Source organism: Dermacentor andersoni, chromosome 1 (genome assembly GCF_023375885.2).
Source record: "Dermacentor andersoni chromosome 1, qqDerAnde1_hic_scaffold, whole genome shotgun sequence".
Taxonomy (NCBI): Eukaryota; Metazoa; Arthropoda; class Arachnida; order Ixodida; family Ixodidae; genus Dermacentor; species Dermacentor andersoni.
The window spans coordinates 136194377-136219113 of NC_092814.1; the positions used below are offsets into that span (position 1 = coordinate 136194377).

Here is a 24737-nt window from a genome sequence, read left to right on the forward strand (position 1 = left end):
AAAACGCGATGTTCCACCTTCGTTCGTGGTCGTGCTATTTTATGCATACACCTTCGTCACACACGCAACTAAACTGCTCTTTGCACACCAAGCGCGTCACACACACACAACTTCGATTGCCGTAAAACGCGCTGTTCCACCTTGTATCGCTTCGTTCGTGGTCGTGTTGCTTGCGTGCAAGCGCAATGAACCGCCCACCCTGTTGCTCCAGCGGGTTAAACCCTGCGCTATGGCGTATTTCTATGGGCCCCACGCGCGCGGCGCATAGGGGCTAGGGCGTTTTCAGGAGCTAGGCGCGTTTTTTACACGACAACTGGGGACCTATGCTCCCCTAGGGCGAAAAGTTACCTAGATATATAGTTCCCGTTGGTGCCGCGGGGGCGGCGCTGCAGTCGACCGGCTGCACAGGCGAGCGAATGTAAATGCGCTTCCGACGCAGCCAGCAGACTTCAAGTGCTTGCACAGGAGATCACGCTCTCTCTATGGTGCACACCAAGCAGCCAGACCAACCGCAGCGATCATCAACACGACCTGCCCTCCTTGATGCATCTCTGTATGCCAACCGGACTCTGCCGAAGTGAGGCCACCCTGCTTTATCGCTTATGGCTAGGGGTGGCCTTCACGAAATCTTACTCGTTTCGCATTGGAATGGCCGACAACGCTCTCTGCAATGCCTGTCTTTGCGAGGAGACGCTGGAACACATTCTGTGCGACTGTCCTGAATATAATGTTCAGAGACAGTCCATGGCGTCCGTTCTAGCGCACCTTGACAGTAGACCATTGTCAGTTGCAACCATTTTCACATATCGCCGACTGAAGACATCGCAGCTGAAGGCGACGAAGGGACTACTTCGGTTTATGAAGGATACGGGCTTGGACAAGCGACTGTGACAGTGATGTCACGTACCACACAAGAGTGACAGACTGTAACCAACGATGTGTGTGCCGTGTTATGTGCCCTCTATCTCTTCTCCCCATCTTTCATCCCCCCCATCCCCCTCCCATGTGTAGGGTAGCAAACCGGTTAGGCAAAACTGGTTAACCTCCCTGCCTTCCTTCTCCACTTTTTCCTTCCTTCCATGAACAGCCCAACACAGGGCGAAGAAAAGAGGCACAGATCAGCGCTCTGTACTGTGCCTCTTCCTTCGCCCTGTGTCGCTCTGTTCAACAAACTTGCTTTTTAATGATCTACATTGGCGCTTGAGTGCTTCCACGCAAACTCTGGCTGCGAAGTCAGAGCATCGGCAAGCGGCATGTGCTATGGAAACTCAGGGCCGCACCACGCACCAGTGCAGTGCGCGTAGTTTCACACGGAACAAACGTAAGTTAGTCGCGAACAAAAATACGGAAGGTTAAGCCGAAAGCACTAATAAAAACATAGAAGATGAAATGACCTGCAACCATACAGCGACCGTTGAATTTTGCAAAAAGCATGGAGTTGAAACGTGAAGGAAACGGTGCAAAAAGATTCAGTGATCTTCCAAATTGTGAACAAGGATGACCAGCGAGGCTGTGTATGTGGGCCCCTTAATGGCGAACTGCACCTCCGCCGCGGGTCGGCCCGGTATTGCGCTATCTTCGGAATCAGTCGACGTACACTCTAAAAAGATCCATGCTTATCTAAGCGTGCGTTTCCAGTTTTTTACACGCTTAACCTAAGCGTGATATTCCTCCATGCTTACCGATCACTCCTGCTAGGAGTGATCAGCAGCCCCCTCTTCACGCTATAAGGCGTGATAAGGATCCGTGTCCCCACGGCTATTATGGTGTGATGAATCTCCACACTTAGAGAGGCTGCCAAAGGGGTCAAGGGGGATGGGGTGAGGTGCAAAGCCCATCCCTGCTCGCCTGTTCTCTGTATGCTTTGAAGCTAAGACGCATCGGCCCTTGTCGATTTGGGCACTTGGGCCGCTTTTCTGAAGCGAAATTTGCTCACCAAGCTCTCCGCAGACCTCTTCTTTAACTACTGCTTCGACGGTGCAGACTGTGACCAACCAAGACGCTATGACAGGGGCAGCATGCCGGTGAAGTAGAAGCTAAGTATGCTGCAGAGAGATTGCGCAAGACGCTCCCGCCGGTGACACTGGAACTAATCCACTAAGAAGGGGCTTTGCTAAGCCCTGGCATATTCAACGACGCCAAGGAATGTAAAACGTAAACAAGCCGCTCGGTATCTCCTTGCACAAAAGGACGAATGCCCGCTCAACCGTGCTTTGCGGCGCCCGCGTTCCAAGATAGCATGCCTTATTGTGCAGGATAAGGACGTCAAGACAGTGGTAATAAAATGCCACTATGCCACTGTCTTGCATGTTTTCCGCATTAAAATCATCCTTCTATTGCACTCTTTCTCCAATTGTTGGCTCAATATACGTAATCAAATTATTTTTCATTGGCCGCATTCTTTAAGAAAGGCGAATTTTCAAGGCAGCGAAAAAAATATTACACACAAATTTCTTCCTGGGTTACATCTTTTATTCATAATAACTTTTCCTAGAAATGTGATAGAATGAAACGCTGATCTTTAAAACCAAACTTAAAGAGTTAAAGCATTTTGAGATCGCTGAGAAACCGTAAGCCTTTATAAAAGCTTGATTTAAATGAGCAACGCAGTGAACAAATCTTTTAATCTTGTTTGCGCGCATGATATTTTTTGGCTTGTTCTTGGCTTTATAGTTGTTTCTACAATAACTGGCCATATACTGCCAGATATGTTATATATTACGTAGAATAAAGGCATGGGCACATGACTAGTGCCTATTCTAGGGATGTACGTGTCATCATTGATCTCAATGCTTTCCTGCTCACAGCCGCAGATAAGGAGCCTTGATCCCCCCCAGACAATGCAAGGTGTTGTAATGTCAGTCGCGCTATCTGAAAAAAAGAAAGAAATATATCTCTTAATACCCAAAGTATAATACCTTAGTGGACAAAACATGTTTCTTTAGGCAAAATGTGGTAGCGAAGACCGCTTGCTTTTTCACTGCTTCAACACTGATTGCACTATTCTGAAATTTCTCCTACTGAGTGCTCTTGAAATTTTGCAATTTTGAAGTTTTTGAAGTAGGCGATATCGAAAATAGGGTCAACTCACCGTAGTAATGAGGGCATGCATTGCAAGCCTGGGTCACAAGCACGCTTCTAAAGTGATGTATGAAGGCTCAAAAAATTTCAGTACTTTTGATATTATCAGAAGGAACTTTTTCAATTTTTGTTCATTTTCATCAATCGTACTTCCAAACCTTAGTTCGCTTTCAAATGTAACCTGAAAAACAATGAAACAATGTGCAGACCGCATTTAAGTGAGACACATAGCTGCAATTGATTTTATTCCATCATGCTCTCCATAAAAATAAAGTTGAAAAATTCGAGCACAACTGGCAACGCATTCGATGAAACCCAGTAAAAAATTAGCTGGAAAAACGTAGTCACGCCTAATTACCAACCCAATGGACATGGAAATTTTGACAGGAATAACATTCTACGTGAACTTATCAAATTTGATCTCTCACTGCGGGCATACATGGGTTTGCAGCTGGAAATCAAGAGCTGCAACGGGCAGGGTATATTCATGTTCATTGAACATAGTCACACTTCTTCTCTTTAAAGCCCAAAATGTAAGATATGCGGAGCTACACTAGATAGATATCCTAATTCAGAGTACAGTTTAGGTGGCAAATAAAGTAGCACATGTGGTTGAAACCTCGCATGCGGCGCATCTTAGATGCAGGTGACTGTCAGTCGACAAATAGCTAACAAAATTATTAATTTTCACTTCATAGGCAGTGGTGTACTGTGAGCGGCATACGCGAAAAATACCCGGCGTACACGGCATACTACACTGATGCGCCACCAACAGTTATAAATTATGAGAAGAAGTACGGTGCAAAATGCAGAGTGGCCACTCTGCGCTCACCACCCTTGCCCGAGGCGAGATGGCAGCGGGCACAGAGAGAATGGTGAGGTAACATAACCTAAATAACTAGTATAACATGACAACAAAATAAATTCGGGGAATTTGGTACTTCAGCGCAATAAACTGAACAATTTAGAGGAATTCAACAGTCCGGCGTTCAAACTTATTAAAAAAGCACGAGGCTGACTACTCCCTATTTAGATCAAGGCTACTGCTCGCGTAAAAGATTCTCGCTTTACAATAAATGCACCATTACGGCAAGTTTTGCACAACACATCATACAAGCACATACCAGAAATCACTTGAGAAATAGGCAGTTAGCCGCCATTTAATAAAAGCCAATCATAGATAATGTTCTTACCTATATATTTCAATCATCCATGAATGAAGTGAAGGAGCGCGCCATATCCGTTATCCATATAGAAATGCTGCTCTGGAGCCGTCAGCCCGCGGTGTATTAAAGCGAAGCTTTCTTTGCCTCTTCCTTCCAATTTCCGACTGCTGCTGCTGCTGCGGGCTTGTGTCGCGCACACCGCGTCGGGGGCTGGTTCAGAGCATGTATATAGATGACAGCGCGAGTAAGAGAGAAAAGGCGACGGAAGAAACTCGTTTTCACCCCACCACGTCGAATGTGCATAATGCCCTCTAGAGCTCCCTGGCCGTCGCCACATTAGCCGCTTGACAGCTGTGAATCCCCTCAGAAGCATTGCTGAAACTGCAGTGCTTCCCTTTCTACTAACGCGCGAGGCCAGAGGGCACGCAGGTAGAACTGTAGAGAGGAGAAGGAAAAGGAGGAGAAGGCAAGGAAACCCCACTACTATACGACAGCGCTTGCTGGGAGACAGGATAAGCTTAAGTTCAAGGTACCGTACAGTACGTTGCTGCTATTTGTCCGCCCAGTATTGTACTATCTTCTGGACCGGCCCACTTGTGGGGAGTGCTTAACGGCTGGGTCACCTACGCCCTGGGTCGGCTCGGCATCGCACTATCTTCAGGATTTTTTTGCTACACGCGGACACCATAGTGGGAAAAGTAGCCCTTAACATCTTCGCTGTAAAACAAGGTTAAATCGAGAATACACAAGTGCCTCGTTACGGCATTTGATTCGCCCCACTGCTGCGTGGGAGAGACTGGGACATGAGTAAGCGCAAGAAACTATAACGTCACCTAGGAAATTACTGCTGAATGATGTTGTAGAAAAACGAATTTCTTGCATATTTTAGCATGGCTTAAAGTAACGATGTAAGATTTTTTTCCCTCGTACTTTGCTTCAAAGAAGATCATGCTGTTTTAGGTATAGTACCTTAAATATCAGTATGACATAAAACACATATGTGCCATGTTCTGGTGTCTATACTTGCTAGCGTTCGTCATTTGTAAACTGTTACTAGCACTAACTATAACTCACCTTTACAATTTGGTGCATGCGTGTGTGTGTTTGTGTGTTATTTATTTTTTCATTCATTTATTATTGATTACATGACCGTCTTTGCGACATACAACGCAGTCATAGGTCACTCTGCGACTGAACTCTCTATAAGAACCTACCACCTCTAAACGGTATATTGTTGCTGTTGGGAGCTGGTAAACAGCGATTTCTTTTCTTTCGTGGTGTGTATTTTGATATCATAACCGGCCGCTCGCATCCCATGCGAGGTTAAAGATATGATTCTGGCTGCTCAACTTCGTGTGATTTCGCAGATAACGAAGTAACGAGGTCACACGTGTTCTCTTGTCCCGAAATCAAAGTACTTGCTTAGTGAATTCTCTAGATTTAAAGCAGGTCGTGTACAAATACTGCTTTGTGCTTCAGTGGCGCCACATGCTTTCTTTATTCTAAACTATTTTTACGCCATCATTTGAGAGTTTCCAATCTGTTATATGTTGACCTTTAGACTACTCAAACCATCCTCGTAATCGAACGAAGTATTTGTGCAATCCTGGTTGTTGCCACGGAGCTCAGCTGACGATTCATCGATACTCCTTACGCAGGTGCACTATCATTTTAGAGCGCAGCTCTTAGGCGCCCATTTCTGCGTGGTGCGTCGGCCTCAGCGTAACCGTTAGAACGAACGAGCGGAGCGCAGCGGAGCTCGAAAGGCGGCGATAGCTAAAAGAGCGCGAGGATAAAAGCGGAGGAGTATGTTACCGCGAAAGCTTGACGAGGAAATTGTAGGAGGAGAGTATGGCGAAAGGTTGAGGAGAAAGCGGAGTATACCGAACGAGACATGCTCCGCGGCGGCGACCCGCTACGAGATGGCGCCGCATATATATAGCAGCGTGCGTCATCCCCCAGTCACCGATGACGTCATTGCTAAGGCATGCGGCAAGCGCGTCTACTGATATCATATATGGAAACAAAGCGCTGGTGTGAGCTTCGGACCTATTGTGCGACTTCGCCTGCGCCGCTGCCGTTAGAGAATACACTCCGCGTGAGCCATGTATTTCCGTTGTGCGCTTTCTGAAGAATCAGCGACGCAACCGGTGGGATTTTAAACACCTAAAGAGCTGCGCTCAAATATCGCATTAGGGAGTATCCTAAAATTCGGTGACTTTCTTATACTCTGTCTCTCAATTCAAATATTCTTAATGCCCATTCCCTTCGAGTTCGCTAAGGGCGCCTGTTTAGCGCTTATACAACTGGGCTTGATAATTGTCGGAGGAATGTTTTGTGATTAGGATGTTTATCTATAGTTTTCTTCGCACAAAAAAAAAAAACTTCAATGTTATTCGAACTGGACGAAATTACATAACTGAATTTGAAAATGCGGGCCTTGCATTTGGAAGTTCCAGGGCCGGCTGAGAAACGGGCTCTCAAATGACAGCCATGTTTCCCCACACATCAGCTTCCCGTTGCCGCACGAAATTCAAACTCGATCCCGAGCCTTGTCCACGTTATTGCGAGCGGAGCAACGACGGAGTGCTCCAAAGAAAAAGGGCCGCAAATGAACTCGTTCGTGTGGCTGTCAAGCCCAATGGAGCGCGTAAGCTGCGAAAACGAGTTTTTCCGGAGCGCGTTGTGGCACCAGGGTAATGCCGGCCCGCATTTCCTTAACGGCAGCAAAATTCGAGCGAGAACTGCTGAGCGTTACCATCGCTGATTATGCTGTTGCAAGCGGCACGCTGAAGAAGGACGGAAGATTGTGAAGCTGACGTGTTTGTTTTTAGAGGGCCACTGGAGTAAAGTAAAGCAAGACAGTCGAAGAACTTACTCAGAATAGAAACGAGACGCCGACCGCCATGCTGCGTTGTCATTTCACCTGCAGTCAAGTCGTTGAGCTTTATCTTTATTTATTTACGTCACGCACACTCAGGACGAGAGTATGTAGCATTTGGCATAGTGACATTAGTCGCCTAAGCAACGTTGCTGTCGAAGCACACGCTCCTGCAAGAATGATTACGGTCGTTTGTTATTTAATGCCTGAATTGACCACAGCATTTTGCTACAAATTATTTTAAATAACACGTATACTTGCACAATCTTCCTGCGCAATTCCGTGTGTTTCGGGGTTGATCGCATGTGGGTTCCGCCATTATACAGGCCGTGCACAGCACACTGACTGAGCGAGTGGCGCCTCGCACGTAGTGGTGCCTATACCCAACGGAGAAAGTCTTGCTTGCCAAAAAGAAAGGAAAAATGAAAAAGAAAGAAACGAAAGTGGAAAGCTTGACTACATTGTTGTATGCTATAATGTCGGTTCAAATGCCATGGTAAGCGCTGCGACAATATCGCGAAAGCGTTGCGCTGAGCTTAAATCTATACACAAATGTTTCGACAAGTCAGTGCAAGCGCCCATCTAGGACGTAGTTGGGATATATCAACTTATGTTGTGAACAGAGTTCTTTAATAAAGGGTTCAACTCCGGCGTGTTTGGTCCCAACCGCATCCTATAGGCGCGCGTACGCATTGACTGGTCGAAATGTAGCGCTGCTACCTGAACGCCAATTCCCGTTCGATTAATAATTACAAATGTCGTGAAAAGCGCCATAGAACCGGCGGGCAACCATTTTCCAAGGCCGCAGCCAGTAGTATTTAGCAAGAACCATGAAAACCCTGATATACAATTACCTTGGCTGCAGCGATAAGTGCATCTGCTATTTCCTACTGCTATAAACTTGCTATCCACCACATCTAACTGCACGCACTGCTTTTTACAACGCCTGTTGCTGCACCAAAAGCATAAAGCAATGTACAGGCCATCTGTTGTGCCCTGAATGGGATAACGTTCATAAAAAAAGAGGCTTGCTTGATATATGTCGCATAACCTTCCCTCGCTTTTGTGCGCCCAGCAGGGGCCCTATAACGTAAAACTATTCCAATACGTTTTTATTCCATTCTCCTGACGTCAAATTTGCATAACTGCCGACACAAGCATCGGGCGGTGACCCGCAGGGTTAACTGAACAGATCAACCAAACGCTCTCTTCATTTATAGGAGGTCTCTTCTGTTTTCTTTAAAAACGAATAACATTGCCTACACGGACCTGCTTGTCTTATTGCCCGACAAGAGGCAAGGAGCACGCACTAGTGGAAAGGGATTCCATGTGGCCGAGTCAGTGCACTGAAAATTGATAATCGGATGAAGAGGGTGGTGCCGGTGTCTGTGATTGGTCCGCTTTCCCTTATTTGCAGTGGCTGGTCGAAAATCACGACGGCATGCAGCGGAAGGTTAAGAATGCCGCTAAAACGAATCCTCCGCAAAGAATAGTTGGCAGAGCGAGGTCGTAAACATGCCGAAAGTGCTCGAAAACGTTACACGGCCAGGCAAAAAACTTTATTGTACGCAAATAAACCCATGCTCTCTGGCAGCTGCGAGTAGCCAGTGCCTGAGCCATCTGCGGCAGCCATCTTTTATTCCTTTTAGAAGGGGGCGGACTGCAGCTATTCAGATGAAAATACAGTTGTGTTCGGCATATTAATACATCTTCAACGGGTGCATGTCACTTTGACGTGTTGAGTTGCCGCAGTTTGGTGAAGTCGCGTGACAGGCAGGTGAAGTGGCTGTCGCCCAAAAGCTTTTGACCAATAGCTGAGGGCTAATGGCGAAAAGATGTCGAATCATAAATAGCCATTTCTCTTTTGTTATTTCCAGTCATGCGTAATCTGTGTGTTAACGTTATATCAGATGGGGAGCTATCGCGGTTTTTATGACGTTGCAAAGACAAGCAAAGTGGCGGTGGCCCGAGCATATTTTGACCAATCGTGGAGGGCTGAGTGCAGAATTGGAAGAGAAAAAAAGCTTGGAACAGCTTTACGTTATAGCGCCCGAGATTACAATTGCCTCGTGGTTTTGTTAGCTTATATGAGAACATACACTTTTAGCACGGTAACGTTAAAGTTTACCTTTAGTTGCAAATAACCTATAACATAAACGTTACTAGGTTACTAAACCAATGGCGCTATAAGGTAAAGCTAGGGCGCTATAACGTAAAACTATTCCAAACGTTTCTATTCCAATTCTGCAGTCAGGTCTCCGCGATTGGTTAAAAACATTTTGGACCACCCCCACTTCACCTGTCCGTCACGCGACGTCACGAAAACGGTGATAGCTCCCCATCTGATATGACATGTACACACTGATTATGCATGATTTGACCGAACAAAAGAAAAATAGTTGTTTCTCATTCGACGCCTTTTCGCCACTATCCCTCGGCTATTGGTCAAGAGTTTTCTAGCTGCACCCACTTCACCTGCCTGTTACGCGAAGTCGCAAAATCCGCAAAAACTCACCGCGTCAAAGTGACGTGTACGTGTTAAAGATGCATTAGTATGCCGAACAAAACTGAATTTTCTTCTGAATAGACGGAGGCTGCCCCGTTCCCAAACGCATAAAAAATGGCTGCCACCGATCGCACAGGCACTGGCTACTCGCACCTACCGGAAAGCATGGGTTTATTTGCGTGTAATAAAACTTTTTGCGTGGCCGTGTAACGTTTTCCAGCACTTTCGGCACGTTTACGACCTCGTTCTGCCAACCCGTCTTTGCTGAGGATCCGTTTTAGCGTCATTTTTAAGCTTCCGTTACATGCCGCCGCGATTTTCGACCAGCCACCGCAAGATAAGTAAGGGAAAGAGAGATTCTTGGTTTGGGAAGGAAAAAAATGGGATGAAGTGCAGCGCAGTAACTGTCTCTCAGATGAGGACACCTTAACCGCGCTGCACAAGAGGGAGAGGGAATTGAAAAAAGGGTGAAAAAGACGCGGCGGCGGCGGCCAAAACGGCGTGCGCGGGCAAGTTGGTGGCCTTCGCTTATGTGGCGCGGTGACGCGCCTAGCCGTGATGAAGCAGTACTTCTTGCGCGGCGAGAGCCGCGTCACACATTTGACGAACATTGCCGCCGATGGCTGGGCACTGGATGAGCAGGGCACGGAGTGCGGCAGCGAGAGCGGCTATTAGCGCGTCTATGGGGTCGCTGTTCGCAGCGGTTGGAGGGCCGCGTGACGGCTCAGCAGCGGCTGTCTGGGTGCTGCGGCCGCGCAGGGCGTCACTGTAAGATCGGCCCTGCGGGGAGCGAGCAGACGTAGACGGAGCGGCTGTACGCGGCTCAGTCGGTGCGGCGCCGGCTAGCTCAAGCGCTTTTTTGCGCGAAAGGGGCCGCTGAGACGATGACAGCAACACGGCCGCCTTTCTCTCGCGCTGCCACTTGGGACAGCTCGGTTCGGTCGACGGGTGACGGCCGCCGCAATTAATGCAGCGGGGCTTCTCTGTGGGGCAGCCTCCTGTGGCATGCGACTCACCACAGCGGAGGCAGCGGGCGTCGCGGAAGCAGGTGGCGCCGGCGTGGCCGAAGACGCCGCAGCGGTCGCATTGAAGTGGTCGTGGCAGACGAGCACGTACGGCGCGCAGCTGTTTGAAGACGTTTGTCGGCACGACGCTCCCGACGAAGGTGACGGTGACGCTCGCGCCACTCCGTGAACATGACAGCACCGCGACGGGGGCCTCAAGGTTTTCGCGAACCGTGCGGGTGTCGAAAGCAGTGTCGACCCCATGGATGACACCCACACAGGAGTTCCTGTGTAGCGCCTTGGGGCGCACCGCCACGCCGCCGATGTCGCACACTTAGAGGAGGGGCGCCAAGTCGGCACCGCGCGTCACGTCAGCAGCCACCACATTCCGGCGAAAGTTCACGCGAACGCGTCTCACGCCTGGCACAGAGGAGAGCTGGGCAGCGATACCGTCCCTTGAGAGTGCGAGGAAAGTCGCTTTGCGCCCGATGGGACGGTTGAGGACCGTGACGGCGGTATCGCGAGCGACGCCATCGTCAACGGGTGGGGTGTGCGGCTCGAAGTCAACGAACCGTCGGTAACGGCGTCTCCTTCTTGCGGCTTGTTTTGGCTGTAGCGCTGCCGGCTGGTAGGCTTGGGCGTCCTCGGCGGCCGCGAGCAGCAGCGGAGAGTTTCTGGGGATGAGCTCCCCTGTTCCCTCAGCAGCTGGGGCAGGGGTGGGCGCTCTCGGCCGGCTCTCGTTGTACGAGGGGCTGTCAGCTGGGTCGTCGTCGTCGACGGGAGCAGCTACCGCCGCCGAGCGCGAGCCCTTCTCAGCCGCAGGTGCAGTGGGCTCGGTGTTGGTAAGCGGGGCCGACGAGGAGGCCGCCGGCGACGACAGTGGTGGAGAAACCAGCCGGACAGGACTTGCCTCGGGCGAGGTGGTCGCGTCCGTGCGGGAGGACGTAGTGTCGGTACCAATCATGCTTGCGGTTGGCAAGAAGAAGGTGCCGGCACTCTCGTCGGTGTGGTCGGTCGACGGGCAGCTGGCACGGTCGTCGGTGGAGGCAGCCGAAGTGGGGGCCTCTGAGGTGGTGTCCGTTGAAGCGGACGGTGCGGCGTGGTGGCCGCTGGGAGCAGTCTTCGGCGCATCAAAGGAAAATGCGCGGAAGGGAGTATCCAGGGAAAATGGAGCGCGCGCGGATGGCGTCGCACTCACTTGCGTAGGCGGGCATGACGGCGTGGACCTCGTCGAGTCAGCCGACAGTGCACGTAGCATACGTGCCTTCAGCCCACGCTTCCATCGCAACGCAGGAGGCGATCTGCCGGGGCGTGGGTGCCGTCCACGTGGCTGGTGCTGCAGGGCTCGTCGGTGCTCCGAGTCGTCGTTGAAGCCAGGAACTGACTTCTTCGGCCTCTTCCGATGCTGCTTCTTCGGAGGGTCACCCGTGAGATGGGGTCTCCGTGCGATAGCGCGGCTGAGGAGATCGTGCCAGCAGCCGTGGGAGCCCTGAAAAGGGTTGCGCTCATAAGCGCGGTCGAAGGCGGAGACGTGCGCGCGCGAGAGGTGACGGGCGAGCTATAGTCGTCGGAGTGAGGGGCGATGCGACCGCTCGCTTCGAGTGTCCGGGAACGTCAAGTAAGGGAAAGCGGACCAATCGCAGACGGCGGCACCACCCTCTTCATCCGGTTATCGATATTCAGTGCAGTGCCTCGGCTTAATCAAATCCCTCTCCACTTGAGCGAGCTGCTTGCCTCTTGTCAGCCTATTAGATAAGACAAGCCGCTCAGTGTAGGCAAGGTTATTCGTTTTTAAAGCAAACAAAAGCGACCTGCTATAAACGAATAGAGCGTTTGATTGGTCTGTTCATACAAGCCTGCGGGCAACCGCCCGATGCTTTCGTCGGCGGTTACGCAAATTTGACCTCAGGAGATTGGAATAAAAACATATTAGAATAGTTTTAGGTTATAGGGCCCTAACTTGATATTTGCATTTTGTTAATTTCCGCCGCGGCTTAAGGTTACATTTGTCGAAGCAGCTATATTAAAGGCTACTGCACCGCCAAATGTCTCGTAACCTTTAGATTGTAACTTATAAAAACGTTGTAATTTGTGGCTCAGGGGACCTATTGTGTGGATTGGAAGTATGCTGATTATTGTGTCGTATTGCGATCCTGATATGATGTTTTCGGCCATGACTAACATGTAAAATTTGGTGTGGGGCCGCGGGACGGAGGCAGGTTGGACTAAATTAAGGTGTTATTGGTGCCAGTGGGATTGTTTATTTTCGCAATGTAAAAAAAAAAGTTTCAATCTTGCAGCTTTCTGTCGTAGCGTCCCGATCCGGCAGATCGGGACACTACGACAACAATGCAGCAACAAGAATCACAAAGGGCGTAAGGCGATCGCCTGACCACGTTCAGAGACCTCACCAAATACTACACGTTCGAAAGACGCGCATTTTCGCCACCACACGATAAATTAAACAGGAACGAGGCGGTAACTTTAGGCTTGCTCAAAACACACATTGTAACGTGCCAAGGGAGACGACGCTTACAGCAGCATGGTCAGTGCAGGAAAGAACGAAGGTTTATTGAGAGCGTGGCTTATAAAGACATGAATTCAGTGCGCTGTACACACTGCGCATCACCGATGCGCATCCGCGCTGATATAATCAGTACACATGTCCGATACACACATCTGCCCTTGCCCCGCAGTCTTACACCACTGTTACCCAGAATTATACCCGACTGATGCGTGTAAAGCGTGCCGACGCAGAGCGACGCTGCGACACATGCTCTGGGAATGTGCCGCCAATAACGGTACTGAAGCCTCCTCCGTTCGTGACGGGTCCATAACCGCGGCCGTTACCAGCGTACAAGAAGCCTCGAGCTCACTTCTTCCCGACGCCGCCCCAGCTGCAGGGGCCGCTGGGCCGCTGGGAGGTGGCTTTCAAAAGTTCGGAGCAAGAAGACCAGCTCTGGGCCGTCCGGCAAGCCGAAAATGCTGCCCGAATCCAAGGACTTGGAGCCGTCACCTGAGGCCACCACAACAAAACTGCCGGACCATTATGCCGAAAATGCTGCCCGAATCCAAGGACTTGGAGCCGTCACCTGAGGCCACCACAACAAAACTGCCGGACCATTATTTTAAAAAAATGTTTCTTTCTCCTCTTCTTCTTCTTTTTCTTCTTCTTCTTCAATCTTGTACGAGCACGTGCTCAAGTCAACCAGCAGCAATTCAGTGGGCAATGATCCATACTGCATACGTGCCATTATAATTTAGAAGCAAGCCCCAGAAACAATGAACGTACATCGAAAAATATTGTGGCGAACGATGCTGTGGCATCAATTATAACTACGGTTCAGTGTGGTGGAAAGCCTCCCGCTACCACTGCAGGCGAAAACTAAACGCGGATGCATGATGATGATTGAATATACATTTGTGCCCAATATTTCTTTTATTTCTTGTGTATCAACACTTCCTTTAGTCGCGTTTGTTATATCTTCTCCTGAAACACGAGACCCTTTGACCGCAGCACGGACATTGACGGGTACACGCACGCGCTCGCTGGAATACTGGGAAAAGCTCTACGACCGACAGAATAGAAGCGTGGAGCAGAATCAATAACTATTCTGCAGGGGAGAAAAATGCTTTGTAATAAGACTTACTGTACAATGCAACAGAATGTAATGTGCCGCTGTTTTTTTTTTTTTTTTGCTCTTCCAACGCATAATAGGAGGTGGTTCCCAAGTTGCAGCAAATGTCGGGTTTCTTAGAGAACGCCAAACCCGCACCGCTTTTGCCCGCTCACTAATACACGAGAAAGACGCCGCTACAGTCACATGACAGCGGGTGACAGCTGCTCCAGTAAGGTCTCGTAGAGAGATGAACTGGCGCTCACGGTATGAGGCTACAATGGTGGCTGGCCAAATAAGCAGAGAGAAAATGTACAAATACAAACGAACAGCAACATCTTTAAACTATAGAATATTATAATCTTGATATACGGTTATGTGACACTTTGACGGAACTGTAGCTTGATGATTATTTTAGTTCCGCTGTATAGATGGATGCCACAATCAAACGCACTTCAGCTTCAAGCAAACATGAGCTCAGTCATATCTCCTCGGTGTTGTATAGCTGTCAGGAAGCATAGCGGGAAGAGTATCGCCGGTGCGGTCGTTTTGTAGCGGTCGTGTCGCGCTTTATTTCATCGCTTTAACTACGTTTTAACGCTCTCCGATTTCGTGGGGTGCGCTTACAAGCGCGTTGTGTGTCTAAGTATAGCTCGCGGCGCGTGGTACAGGTACCAAAAAGACTCCTAAAGGTGCGCGAGCCGCTGAAATGACGCATTGCCGCCGTGGAGCAGCGACATGTTTGGCGCTCTGCGTGGCCGCTGCAAGGAGTCGCGTTGCCGATGGACAATGGTAAAAGTTCTTCGCTTACGTGAGAGTGGCGACCATGGATTATGTTGTGACTGATGTAATGAATACCGAAGACAGCAATATATGTGACCCATATGTGACCCATATGTGACTCAGTTTTATTGAAGCGAAATGCTTGCTTGCTTCATACTGACAGTCATTTTTTTTGTATCTGTATCAGTCATCGTGTTGGTTATTCTCAAAGCTCGAGTATATGTTGCACTTTTATGCATAAGCACAGCATTAGACCTCAATCAAGGAACTGGTGTTTTGTGCTTATATGGTCATACGTTTACAAAGGAATTGTAAACTTTCCTTAATTAAAGGATATTAATTGCAGTAATTCAGTTTGTAATCACTTGATATTGCGTTTTCACTGTGAAACTGTTACATTCTTGCGGCTTTGTTTTTTGTACTGGAGTGGAGTACGAACTGACTTGGGAATTAATTTGCATTAATTAGTTTGCATTGATTAATATTTATTTCAATATCTAGTCACGAATTTTTCTTGTTGCCGAAATTTCCTTGATAGACCATACTCAGATTTTGCGTCTTTACTTATATGTTCTGTGGTAATATTTTATCTTCTTGTGGTTTATTTATTCCTCTTTCATTACATGTTGATAGCTGTTTGCAGTGTGGCTTAAACAAGTAACTTTAAGATTGTGAGATTGCAATTCTGTCCTTGTAGGCCCAGCAAGGAGATCGGAAAATTAGCAAATGACATACTGGCCGCAAACAGACATGATTGTGGTCTCGACAGTGCCGAGATCCGTCTTTCTTATGATATTATAAAACTTATATGTATATGTATTTAGACATATTTTACACGAACCTTCAACATTTATGTCTGGTTGCATCATTCCTGGTGCTGCTGCAGAAATATCTGCGGCCACGACGCGCTGTGCTCGAATGTTTTTTCATTATTGCTTCATGGCCATGAACAAATAAAACAGAGAAAGGGAAATGTATTTTTGGTTGTGAAGGGAAAGCGTTGTGTTACCTTGTTCTGTATATGCAAATAAAGTAATCGTGACATTTTCATCAAATGTTTTTTTGTCAGCTTCAATTCTCACAGCTGCTACACACATCGTTTCGATAATAAGGTTGTGCCGCCTCATACCTCCATAAATTTCATTTGCATACAGGCAATGTTGCATGCAGAAATGCGTAGTGATCTGAAATGTGCCACCTTTCCAGATGTGTTTTCCTCTTGTGCAAAGTGCAAGTATTAAAAATTTTGCTATAATGTGATGACGACGTCATACCATTTGCAGAAAGCTATCTTTCAACATGGACCGCAGCAAAGAAATATGTTGCGGGTCCACCCTTTATACAGTGCATTCCCCTCAATAAAAGCAGCACACTGTGTATTTGACCAATTGTTCTGCGTTTTGCACGTTTAATCCTCAAATTACCAAGTATATGTGCCAGCTTATTTCGAAATGTACAACTCTTATGATGCATCGCGCCTTATACACTAATTTCTGCAAGCTGCCTTGTGTAAATGACCTGCGCTGAAAAAATAGCAAGTCAGAAAACGTAATTTAAATGCTGTGGTCCGGACTGTGTTTGAATATTAAAAATAGAAAATTTGAGTTGAGATGTTGATTTCTACTGAACAAGCTTATAGCAATCGCAACAAAATTTCCGCAATAATCGTTAGCATGGACATATTGGTAAATAACCAATTGCGGTTAACGGCAGAGCTCTTCAATCAGCGCTCCATATCCGGTTCCTGGAAGTATTCTGCCGCAGTATATTCTCAAGAACACATACTGCAAACATGCCATAAAATGTATGGCTGTTTATGTACAGAATGTTGCTGCACAGCTTGCAGAAACAATAGCTGAAACAGCAACGGGCTTCATTGCAGATGCTGACTTGCAGTTTCTGGAAACTCGTGCCAGGCACAATTTATGGCAAATTGCTATGCTTTCAGTACTGGCTGCATTCAATATGCTATTACATGTCGTCTAAACAAATGAAAAAAAAAATCTAATTAGTAAAATTTTTTTCCTAAATAATTGTATTGTCTATCGCGCAAATTGTGAATTCTGTCGCCGCTATAAAGCTTTCGCAGCAATAAAATGTCATTTTGTCTTATGACTTGCATATTTATTAATTTTACACAGAATCGTGTTCAAGAATCTTGGACATAGCCCCTCCGGCTATTCTTATTAACTTTTTTTGTTACCTGTCGCATAGGCATAGAGTCTTGCACGTATTCACAAGCGCGTCCATCTGTGCATGCCCATGAATTTCGTGCATGGCTCCTTCGGCCATCCATTGAACTTCCCTGCTGTGCACTAACGTAACGCATTGAGCAGCGCTTTCAAAAAATGGTATTTCGGAAGGTCAGCCGAAGTTCAAGAACATTCCGTTGCCTACGTCGAAAGGATACTTTTTTGTGATAACATACGCTTTTATGGCACTTTGTCGTAGTTGCGACTATGTGTCATAAATGCCCATATGTTCCGGAGAGTATCCTCCTGATGTTGCTAACTGAAAGTTGTTGAAATTCGGTCAATCTTTTAAAATGGAATTTCTATAAAGTGCTGCTCAGTGAGTTAGGCTCATGCATTGCGGTGAAGTTTGACGGATGGCCGAAGAGTATGTTGTCCTATATTCATGGGGATGCGCAGAATGACGCGAAAGACTACCTGTACCTATACTAAAGATAACTAAATACCTTTTAATTTATAGGTGCACAAAATTGTGAGAATATGCCCTTCTATTAAATGTTACTTGAGTAAAAGTTACAATTTTATTTATGGTTTATAGGTGCACAAATATGTCGCTTTATGAAAGGTCACTGGAGGAAAGGTTACTATGTAATTTCTATTTATAGGTGCACAAATTTATGAAAATATGCCCCTTTATTAAACGTTACCATGATAAGAGTATATACCTTCAAAACTCTCTTTCAGGGCACGCTAACACTCTCCAACAACTATTATGAGCTATCAACAGCTATCATCTTTTGAAAGCTATGCACCAACTAGTCCCACAACGTGTTTTACTATTATGAGTGGCATTATTGTTGCATGATACAAGAGCCTACTAATTTAATATGAACAACACGTAACAGTTGAGTTCTTGGTATGCATTATGGTGGGTCTCCTCCTGGGCTGCAATGCTCTGTAGTTTCCGCCACATGCTGCAGCATAATGCCATTTAAGGCATCGAATTTTACGTCATGGACAGTTGCAGAACTCGTGGCCATCCGTGCTACTCTGGATATCATTTTTCAGGAATGATTACAGTCATGGTCCATCTTTGACTCGAAGACAGCTCTCCAATATCTTTTGTCACCGCTGTATTACAGACCTAACGAACACCTAGTCAAAGACATCAGACTGCTTCACTATCACGCAAACGACGACGGACACATCATCACATATATCAATGTATAGCGGGCCAATGCGGCATTCCTGGTAAAGGCAATGCGGATAAGGTCGGCCGACTGGCTCACGATTGTGTCTACTGCATAACGATACCATTGTCGAGAACAAGTGCAGCCAGAAGGCATTACTCGTTCACGTGCAAGTTTACACTGGCACAGCGGAGCTCGAACGAACTTACCGATACACATATCCACTGCTTGAATGCACATCTGCAACACCGTCTTCCAGCAGAATAAAAATACTCCGAGCTGAAGGAATGATTCTGTACCGGCTGTGGCTCGGCGTGGAATTGAATGTGAATTCGCATCGGAATCGCTGATAGCCTTGCTTGCGATAACGGTAGCTGCAAAGAGTAGCCTAGCCCTCTTCTCTGTGACTGCCCTCGTTACAGTGTGGCTAGAGAAAGCGCTGTCGACTGCTCTTGAAGAAATATACGCTCGCCCTTTGAGGCAGAAAAGAATCCTCGTACACTGGTGCAGAGTTATACACAGAAATCTTTAAACGCGTTGGTACGCCACTTGAGGAAATGCAGACTGTGTGACCCACTCTAAGAGCTGTAGAGTAGTAGCGGGTTGCATCTCTCGTTGTGTGTACCTTTTATTCCTCCATCTCTCTAACTCGCTGTCCAACTATAACTCTCTCTCTCTCTCTATTTCTTCTTTATCCCTTTTCTCCTGCTACCACCTTTCGTTTCCTTTGTCCCCTTTTCCGACACACGGTGGCCAGCGTTTCTATACACTGGCCAACCTCCTTGTCATTACCTCTCTTCTTCCAACTCCTCCTTTTTCTCCCCACTACCATAATCGGTGGCTGCATTTTACCAGGTTAATTAAATAACACTTCACGCAAGTGTCTGTCAAGTGAAATTATGTTTTTTTTTTTTTAAGATTCAATATGAAACGATTGAGCTCCGCTCGATGGAGATTGCTTCGAACGTCGTTTAGCACTTAGGTATAGCTTTCAAATGTTTAAACTCACTGTCTTTTGTGCCTACGAAGACGAAATAGCCTTCGTCAGGAAGTTGAAACTTGCCGTAAATGGTGTTCGTCATTATTGAGAAACAACGTTTGGCTTTTATTTCTTCACAAGAGAAGACAGAATATCAATATATTTTGACCACTTCAAACTGAATGCAGGTCACGCGCCATCCAAGACGCATGTGTCTGATGAGCCAGACGGTGGACAGTTTTTGCTAGCGCGGATCAGCTGGGCCTGCCTCGCCGCTTGAAGAAAGAAAAGGCCTGATGCGACGCGCTCTTACGTTAGGGTGTGCTCTCGCGCGAGATGTCAGCGACAGAGAGAGAAAGAGAAAAAAAAATGACCCTTTGACGATCCTCTTCAGCGCACACGGCGGCAACGCTCGCGGACGAGCTCGACGAGCGAATCATGGCGCCACATTCTGTTGCACCTCCATCGCGCGCCGACAAGCTGAGACAGCGACGCCACTTTGCACAGGTTTTTGCCGTCGCCATCGTCATCACGCTACGGGGCTTCTGTTTGCACTCTCTAGTCTGCCAAGCACTTCGGCTTCTGCGCAGCGTCCCTCGTAAAAAAGAAACGGAAAAGAAAAACATCAAATAGCGAACCGAGCGCGTGCACCACATCAGAGACCACTGGAAGCAGGGCTCCAACTGTGGCCTTGGCCCAACACACGGCGCGCCACAGAGCTGCGAGACACGCAAACGAAGCCGAGCGCACCGGTGTACAGGTGTACAGGACAGGCCCGTGTCAAAGTGTGGACCGCCGACAACGCACAGCCAGGAAGAATCCCTCGAGAGCGCGAGTCAGGGCGCATCATAATCCGCCACCGGCCGAGGACCATCCATCTCCTCGCCTGGATTATTCGAAGAGGCGTTGTCGGCGTGTGCTTGCCGCGCGCGTGAGATTAAACACGCTCACACCTTTAGCGCGGCCGGGCTCTGCGCACGCTTTCTTGCGATGCGTGGCCGGCCCCTGGGGAGGGAGATTCCGCTGGTTGGGAGCAGAGCGAAGAAAAACTGCAACCCGAACAAAGTTAAAACACGGAAGAAGTTCAGTAATACAAGCTGGTCGGTGAAAGCCGGATGCGTTAATACTATAAGCGTGATTTTAGTCGCCCTCGCGGCACCTTGATTGAGGATCGCTTTTGCCTGCCAGCGCCGGCTGTACGCGAAGGTTGTTCTCAGATTATAATTGCACATAAGAGGTGCACGCTTCCGGCCTAGTAATTTTAGCCTGTAACTCTCGCTTTTCCCGAACCTCGTCTGGCGTCGAACCCTTGCGGTCCAGCTTTGAATACGCGGATGCTATAATGTGCGTGTGAATGAGAGGAGTGATAAGAGAAAGGCCCGTAGGTTAACCTTACTGAGCCCGGTTGGCTACCCAGCAATGAAAAAAAAAATGGGAGAGAAGGGATGAGCAGAAGGATAACGAAAACCTTTGCAGCATGCCCACGCACGCTCATGCGTTTGTGGTTCAATCGGTCACAAGCGGTGACATAGGATGGTGCACCTTTAGAAACAAATATGGCAACCGAACAGCTTTGGCACTAGTACAGGTCTTAATAGAAAAACGACGATAAAAAATGGTGAACTTTCTAGCAAATTCATATCTTATCACTTTGTGCTGATGAACAAAACTTTTGCTTCTGATAATATCACCATGCGCTCTTTACAAGTGCTGGCAAATAAAACATCAAAGTAAATTTCATCGAACCCATATAAGCTGTAATGATCCAGTCGAAACCAGTATGAACCTTTATAGTTTTCGGTCTGCAATTGTACATGGGCTGAACCGAATTGTAACAGTAAGCTGAGCCGCAACAAAACACATTATGTATGTATGTATGTATGTATGTATGTATGTATGTATGTATGTATGTATGTATGTATGTATGTATGTATGTATGTATGTATGTATGTATGTATGTATGTATGTATGTATGTATGTATGTATGTATGTATGGGCGTCACAGTAAGGACTAAATCAGTATATGTAATGGTTTTTAACCAAACATAAAATAAATACATGAAAAATAGACAGTATAATTATGTATGCGCAACATTTTATTCAAACATTAGAGCATTGCAAAAAAATAATAGGACACTATAGTGTACACAATAGAGAAAAGAAAAAAGATACAGTTCGTTCAGCAAAAAAATAACAATGTACAAAATTATTCACCCCAACGCCATCGGAAAAATAATACAAGAATAATAAGCAGAATAATGAACTCCAAAATAAAAACAAGAGAGCGTACAGAACGCATAGAACTAAAAAGTAAAAGAAAAGACATCATGCCATTTGTAGAAGTTACGCAGTGGAATGTAAACTTATGAGCAGGCGTAATTTGTCAGGATTTGTTCGACGACGATGAAATCACGAGAAGCGTTCTATAACCAATTGGCACGAAGAAGCGCCGACCAATTCAATTCATGAGGGTTCCCATAGGTGCGCGAGAAGCTGAGGCGATTATGTAGTCTGAGCGATGTGGATGGGGCGACCTAAAACTGTAAAGAAGATTTTGTAGCCGCATGAACGTGCTTGTGAAGCAATGAGAAGCGCAAAATCACGACGAGTACCTCAGGACGGGAGAGAGATATTAAGTTTTATTTGTGAGATGATTGAATTGTAGGTATAGTTACGTGAGATAAGCCTAGCGGCCCTATTTTGAACTGATTCTAATAAGCTGATTAGCTTGTTATGAAAATGTGGCCAAATTGCGTGGAGGTCCAAATTCGTGCTGGGGGTGAACAAACGTCTGATAAGCTAGCCTGTGGATGTTTTAGGATGAATTGCGTAGGCTTCAGCGTAAGTACCCCAGTGATGCTGAAGTATTAGCACATATATACATAGATACACTATGTACATATGCATGTAGGTATGTACGTATGGACGAACGGACGGACGGACGGACGGACGGACGGACGGACGGACGGACGGACGGACGGACGGACGGACGGACGAACGGATGGATGGATGGATGGATGGATGGATGGATGGATGGATGGATGGATGGATGGATGGATCGATGGATGGATGGATGGATGGATGGATGGATGGATGGATGGATGGATGGATGGATGGATGGATGGATGGATGGATGGATGGACGGATGGATGGATGGATGGACGGATGGATGGAGGGATGGACGGATGGATGGATGGATGGACGGATGGATGGATGGATGGATGGATGGATGGATGGATGGATGGATGGATGGATGGGTGGATGGATGGATGGATGGATGGATGGATGGATGACTCTTTCGAGTAGTCTAAAACAGGCACATTGTAAACTATAAACAGGTGTTCCGTGAACTTTTTAGGCTTGTGATTTCGTCAGCTGCCTATACATTTGGACGAGGCATTAAAGACAGAAAATACCTTAAGAATTGAATTGATATTACATGCCAGAGTTACTAATAAAATATACAAGACTTTGCGTCCATGCAGTGAAGTGAGTCTATGCAGTGAAGTGAGTGAACCGATCGCGTTAGTTTTTGAAACAGAAAATTTGAGATGAGTTAAATTTCTTTGTGACGAGCGAGTCCTCGTCCTACGTGAAAGCAACCATTTCACATATCGATTAGAGTTTGGAAGCATCGACTGCGATGAAAATTTATCTTTTTCCTCTGAATCCGTGTGGTACGCTGTAGGAAAGTATATTTCGTTGATTTTTGCGTCTGATTTCTGTTATATACGTAGCTTCTGAAGGATGCTTAAGTATTCACATTAACGGCTGCTAGTGCATGCAGCGCACGCACGCGCATACACAAAACTCGTGCATTCTCGCATCACGCAAATTTTAACACGAACAGTACGGATATTTTTTGTTGGACTGTAAAGATCAGCGGAGGAAAAGATTTACTGAGAGACTTGCGCTCAAGTGAACGCGCGTCGCAATGACGTGCAAAGGATGTAGTAGCTATGCCAGACAATTTAGAGGCGAAGCAAGCTGATATCGGTGGCGTTTTATCCTCACACTTTGCCCATTATCTGCTGCTGTTCGTGCTTGTTGTAACTCCTAAGGGCATTTCGAGCTTGAGTGTAACCTAAACGGATGCATGTTTTGACAAGCGCAATATTTCGTGAAGTGTCTGTCTGGAGATGTAAAATTGCACCGTACGATGTAAAAGGCGCGAAACCACGTTAAAAAATTGAGGAGCCATTATAGTCTGTGAAGGTGGATGACCAGCGAAGCTGTAGCACATCACACAGGGTTAGAGGAGGGTGCATGCATTAATTTTCTTCATGGCGTATGACGATAGCTTTGTAATTACTGTGAGGTACACTGATTGGGTCGTTTACAAATAATTTTAGAGATATTCTTGGTCAAACTTAAATCTATACAGGGCCGTTGTTGAATAGTTCCGTGATTGTATTGTATTGGTGTGGCACTTCAAACCAACTATTCTAGCACAAACTGAGTGAACCATTTCTTTTCAGGATTTGAAACGTCCACATTGAAATCTCCAACGATGATCACAGGGGTAGTGTCATCACGGCTAACCGACACTGTAGAAAAAAGCTGTTCATTTAATGAAAGTTTACAGTATTTTTCTGTACCTCAAAAGAAATTTATTGTGAATGCTCTATGACAGAAACCTGTTTAAAAATACAGAATCTTTCGCTTATTCTTGATCTCTAGCCTATAAATTGAATCAGAACTAAATATATAACCTTTTAGTAAAGCAATGAACGGGGCTTGTTGGTGGACGTTCATGATTATATTGCGCTTAGTGTTACACTAAACGCAATATAATCATGAATCATAAAATATAACCGTTTTAAATTATTGTAACTTCATAAAAACGCTCTAAAATAACATTTTAGAGTCTTTTCTTTTCATAAACGCAATTATTTGCATATACCACGCACGACGCGCTGTTTACAATATTGTTTTGAGGCCGCGCGCCATAATCAAGATGGCTGCTCTTCGAGCCAACGTATGTAGGCACTGCTCCGTTTCTGTTTGCGAAAATCGTAAGAGGTGAGTGGTTTTCTTTTCAAGTTCATTACAAACAGTGCACTACGTATTCTTATACCCAATATTTTCCGTGTGTTCATGACATAGAACAAGAGTACAATGTAGCCCGCAAAGAAAATTCAGGCAGACGATGACAACATTTAGCAACTACGTCTACCGACATCTGAACGTACGTTGCGCTTTGTGAAGTAACGTGGGATTGGGGTATTAAATTTAGCTTTAGTTTTTGTTATAGCATACGTAAGGGCTAGCCAGTGGGCTTGACAAATGTATTATTGTATATTCTTGCCTTTTCGGAATGTACTTTTCGGAATGCTTC

The 24737-nt window shown here is 46.6% G+C and overlaps 1 protein-coding gene across 1 annotated transcript in view; it reads left to right on the forward strand.

Annotated features, from left to right (window-relative positions):
- LOC126543350 (synaptogenesis protein syg-2-like) overlaps positions 1-24737 on the forward strand; it is a 961852-nt gene that overhangs the window by 874442 nt on the left and 62673 nt on the right. The gene's annotated exons all lie outside the window — the stretch shown is intronic.